Source organism: Penaeus chinensis, chromosome 11 (assembly GCF_019202785.1).
Source record: "Penaeus chinensis breed Huanghai No. 1 chromosome 11, ASM1920278v2, whole genome shotgun sequence".
NCBI classification, from domain to species: Eukaryota; Metazoa; Arthropoda; class Malacostraca; order Decapoda; family Penaeidae; genus Penaeus; species Penaeus chinensis.
The window spans coordinates 16,451,022-16,456,021 of NC_061829.1; the positions used below are offsets into that span (position 1 = coordinate 16,451,022).

General features: G+C 47.9%; 1 protein-coding gene across 6 annotated transcripts in view; it reads right to left on the reverse strand.

Moving 5' to 3' along the window:
- Positions 1-5,000, reverse strand: part of LOC125030327 (tripartite motif-containing protein 3-like) — a 342,478-nt gene that overhangs the window by 32,620 nt on the left and 304,858 nt on the right. The window lies entirely within an intron of this gene.

Sequence of the window (5,000 nt, forward strand, 5' to 3'; positions counted from 1 at the left end):
CAATTACTCTTATTGACTGGGCATTCCTTGTCCTTCAGCTCCTGCGGCTATTCTTTAAAATAAACGTGTGTTGAAGTCCAATCTGTCTAAATCTCGAACTCTGGAAGCGTTATTTTTTTTTACCGCAAGTCGTGTTTAACTTCGAACGAACGAAGCTGGTATACTTAGGCAATGAAAGTGCGGCATGGATTTCCTTGTCCTGTCAGAACTACAATAATGAACCAAGTTAGTTGCTCCTTGAAGTGCATTAAGGGACCAAATGAGTTGACAGCTTTGCTGTCAACTGTCTAGTGGTACCAGAGATGCACGGACCTCATGTCTTTTGTCCTTGGTATATCAATATAAAGGAGATGACTAGCCATGTTTTTAGCTGGATTGCTATCTGGATAAGAGAACAACCAGGACAAGAATTCACTAGTCCCATCGATCAAAAACAAGAACCAGTGGAAGATGATATGACCATGTGTTTGCAATCTGCAAAATCAAATAGTCTAGAGCGGCAACGCTGAGAAGACTAAATGAACAGATAACGACTGATCCTCAGGTTACAAAGACCGGCTTCCACCCTGCAGCCCCCTTCCTTATCCTTTGGTATTCTGTCCTCACTCGCTAGGCAGTGGAGTGGAGGAACCAAGGCAGACTGGTGGAGTGGGAGAGAGGGCGTCTGTGTCCGAGGTGAGTGTGTGTGATGACGGAGGCACAAGGGCTCAGGCGGCCAGCTCCCAACCTATAATTAAGACATTAGATGTGCCAACTATCATGAGACTGGATCTCCAGTAATAGCACGCTGTCATTGCTTAACCTTATCAAGCTCACACGCCTGACCACGCTTAGAACACGACGCCACTGCCGGCATTACCTACTTTTTTGGAACACATGTGTAAAGCAGGCACTGTTACCAGACCTCCTTTCGGCAAATGAACTGCGCCTCAATTTACACTTCGACGTTTGACTAAATGCCAGGAGAAAGAAAGAAGAAACACGTCACAAAGTCACAAAGTTTCATAAAACGATATATTTTCAAGTTCCGTCCGAGGTTTCACAACGGATAATCAACACATCATTCACCTTTCTCGGGTAGCAATCTGGGATGGAGGAATGAATGAAAGAATGAAAGAAGGAAAGAAGGAAAGAAGGAAGGAAGGAAGGAAGGAAGGAAGGAAGGAAGGAAGATAGGAAGGAAGGAAGGAAGGGAGAGACAGAGGGAGAGAGGGAGGGAGGGAGGGAGGGAGGGAGGGAGGGAGGGAGGGAGTGAGGGAGTAAGAGAGAGAGATAGAGAGATAGAAAGATAGAGAGAGAGAGAGAGAGAGAGAGAGAGAGAGAGAGAGAGAGAGAGAGAGAGAGAGAGAGAGAGAGAGAGAGAGAGAGAAGGGGGGGAGGGGGGGGGGGAGGGGGAGAGGGAGGGGGAGAGGGAGAGAGAGAAAGAGAGAGAGAAGGAGGGATGTAGAAAGAGAGAGGGGGAGAAAGGAGAGAAAATAGAAACGAGGGAGGGAGGGAGGGAGGGAGGGAGAAGGGGATGGAGAGAGAGAGGTGGAGGAAAGAAGTGACGAAAGAGAGGGAGACAGGGGTAGAGAGAGAGAGAGAGAGAGAGAGAGAGAGAGAGAGAGAGAGAGAGAGAGAGAGAGAGAGAGAGAGAGAGAGAGAGAAGGAGGAGGGGGAGGGGGAGGGGGAGGGGAGGGAGAGATAGAAAGAGAGAGAGAAGGAGGGATGTAGAAAGAGAGAGGGGGAGAAAGGAGAGAAAGGAGAGAAAATAGAAACGAAGGAGGGAGGGAGGGAGGGAGGGAGGGAGGGAGGGAGGGAGAAGGGGATGGAGAGAGAGAGAGGTGGAGGAAAGAAGTGAAGAAAGAGAGGGAGACAGGGGTAAAGAGAGAGAGAGAGAGAGAGAGAGAGAGAGAGAGAGAGAGAGAGAGAGAGAGAGAGAGAGAGAGAGAGAGAGAGAGAGAGAGAGGGGGGGGGGGTAAGGCAGGTACTCATCACGGGCGAACCTGCCATGGCTGTCAGAGGCCATCGAAAGCACGGGCGGGCGGGCGGGCGGGCATGGCGGGTGGGGAGTGCAGGCGCCCTTGAGAACCGGATGGCGAGGGCCGGCAGAGGAGCAGCGTGGGCGGCAGGTTGGAGAGAGATCTTGGGTCTGATGTATGGGCGCATCTCCTCGGAACACCATGATGTATATCGCCCGAACGCCTGCCCACGCGCCCGCACGCCCGCTCGGCACCCACAGTCTCCCGGTTTGGGCGGGCAGTATACATTATTCTAACGCAGACTTGTGAGGTGAAACTTCCTCGCTCTAAAAAAAAAAAAAAAAAAAAAAAAAAAAAAAAAAAAATACGGTGTGCTTTCTCTTCTGTTTTCTTCCATTCTTTCTACGTTGCTCTTTGATCCTTTCACAGTTGTTATCCTGATTCTGAATTATATCTTTGTGAACGCCTCGTGACCAATCTGGAAACACACAATCCATACTGGCCGGGGTGTGGAAGAGAAAATACAAGACAACAACGAAATAAAAATAACTAAAACAACGCGAACTAACAACATATCATTAGAATTGTTGTGCCTTCGACCGTCTTTGCTTTATCTATTGGTAGCCTCAAATTGACATTACAAATGAAGAAAATAAAAACAAGTATAAAATTAACAGCTATTTCTCCAAGCACGAGCCAAGAGAAAGCAAATGACCATTCCTTGCAGAAGCACGAAAAAAAAAAAAAAAAAAAAAAAAACCACGTTGATACTGGACATAGATCATTGTAGATCCGGACCCACACATTCCCGCAAAACCGACAATATCTCTTGCAATCACGTCTTAATTTGCATCTTCCGAGCATCAAAGTCCCCATTAGGCAGGCTCCGAGAGCATTCCTCCCTTGGACTCTCCACCGCAGCATCAAAGGGGAGAAAATGCAAGAACCGATTCCCAGAGCACTTGTTAAACCCGTCAGGCAGCAGCTAAGGAGGCACACGTGGCAATAAAATCCGATCGTGCTGCGCTGTCATACAAGTTCAGTCGGACTGCCGTCTTGCGTTTAACTCGTTCTCGGCCCTTGTCGGAATCTTAAGTTGCGTTTAAGTTGCTCTTGCTGCTCATCGGAACGTAAGTTGCGTTTAAGTTGTTCTTGCTTCTTATCGAAACCTAAGTTGTTCTCGGTCCTTGTTGGTATTCAAGTTGCATTTAAGTTGCTCCTTAGTCGTTAATTCGGTTGCGGTTTACGAGAGAAAGGGTCGACGAGCACTTGCTAGTTTGGGATGCCGACAACCAATATATTCACGGATGAAGGTAGGTTGTTGATCGAGCAGCATTTGTGGATCGAAGCCACGACATGATATCCAATACACAGTGGTAATCGTAAAGATACCTGAGCCCCATAAAAATGAATGGACATAAGAGAAAACGTGTGAGAGACTGACAAAAAAAGTAAGGGTGAGGGTGAAGGTGAAAGAGCGGGAAAGGGAGAAGGAGTGGTAGAGAAAGGGAAACGGAAAGGGAGAGGGAGACAAAGAGTGAGAGTGAGAGGGAGGGGATAGAGAGAAGGAGAAGGAGAAGGAGAAGGAGAAGGAGAGGGAGGGGAGAGGGAGAGGCAAAGTGAGGAGTGGAAGAGGAAGAAGGAGGACTTGAGGGAGGGAGGAAGGGAGGGAGGGAGGAAAGGAGAGAGAGATAAGATAGATGGCTTGAATAGAGAGAGAGAGAGAGAGAGAGAGAGAGAGAGAGAGAGAGAGAGAGAGAGAGAGAGAGAGAGAGAGAGAGAGAGAGAGAGAGAGAGAGAGAGGGAGAGGGAGAGGGAGAGGGAGAGAGAGAGAGGGAGAGGGAGAGGGAGAGGGAGAGGGAAAGGGAGAGAGAGGGAGAGGGAGAGAGAGAGAGAGATGGCGAGAGAGAGAGAGAGAGATGGCGAGAGAGAGAGAGAGAGATGGCGAGAGAGAGAGAGAGAGAGAGAGAGAGAGAGAGAGAGAGAGAGAGAGAGAGAGAGAGAGAGAGAGAGAGAGAGAGAGACAGAGAGAGAGAGAGAGAGAGAGACAGAGAGAGAGAGAGAGAGAGAGAGAGAGAGAGAGAGAGAGAGAGAGAGAGAGAGAGAGAGAGAGAGAGAGAGAGAGAGAGAGAGAGAGAGAGAGAGAGAGATGGCGAGAGAGAGAGAGAGAGAGAGAGAGAGAGAGAGAGAGAGAGAGAGAGAGAGAGAGAGAGAGAGAGAGAGAGAGAGAGAGAGATGGGAGAGAGAGAGCGAGAGAGAGAGAGAGCGAGATAGAGAGAGAGAGAGAGAGAGAGAGAGAGAGAGAGAGAGAGAGAGAGAGAGAGAGAGAGAGAGAGAGAGAGAGAGAGAGAGAGAGAGAGAGAGAGAGAGAGACAGACGCAAAGAGAGCAACCTTCATCGAAGTCACACACCTCAGCCATCAGGGACAAACGGATGATTCCATAAACAAAACCTCTACATGATTCTCTGGTTACTCCTGTGGTCTTGCTCCCACACCCAGCCACTCACAGAGCACGCTTGAATACAAAATGTAATTGATCGTCTGATTGAATGGGTGCAGTTGTTAGACCCGTGACCCCTGTCTATATCAAAGTCTCCTAACGCTAAGCTCATAAATGGTGTAATGGTCTTGCCCCTGTTGTATATCTTGCCAGAGGTTAAATACGTGACTAGGAACATCTCAATCCCATTAAGCGTGTAAGCAATGGCATTTTATGGGTTAGAATGAATTTATCTGCACGTTTCTGTTTTCTTTCATTTTTCTTTTTTGCTACTCGCTCTTACTCCTGTCTTTATCTCTCGCTCTTCTTCAAGCTCCTTTATATGTTTTATGGCGTCTAGCAGTAATGGTTGCGGCACTAAAAATAAGGTAATTAGTGTCAGCAGCAGTTACACGCTGCATCGCTACCGCGCAGACTAAAAACGAGGCTCGGGGGATGAAAGTTGTGTTCGTGACCTACATATTACCTAAATCCAAAGAATGTTACTACTGTCGCGTGATATAAACCAACGTCTGTAATATATATATAGTATATAATC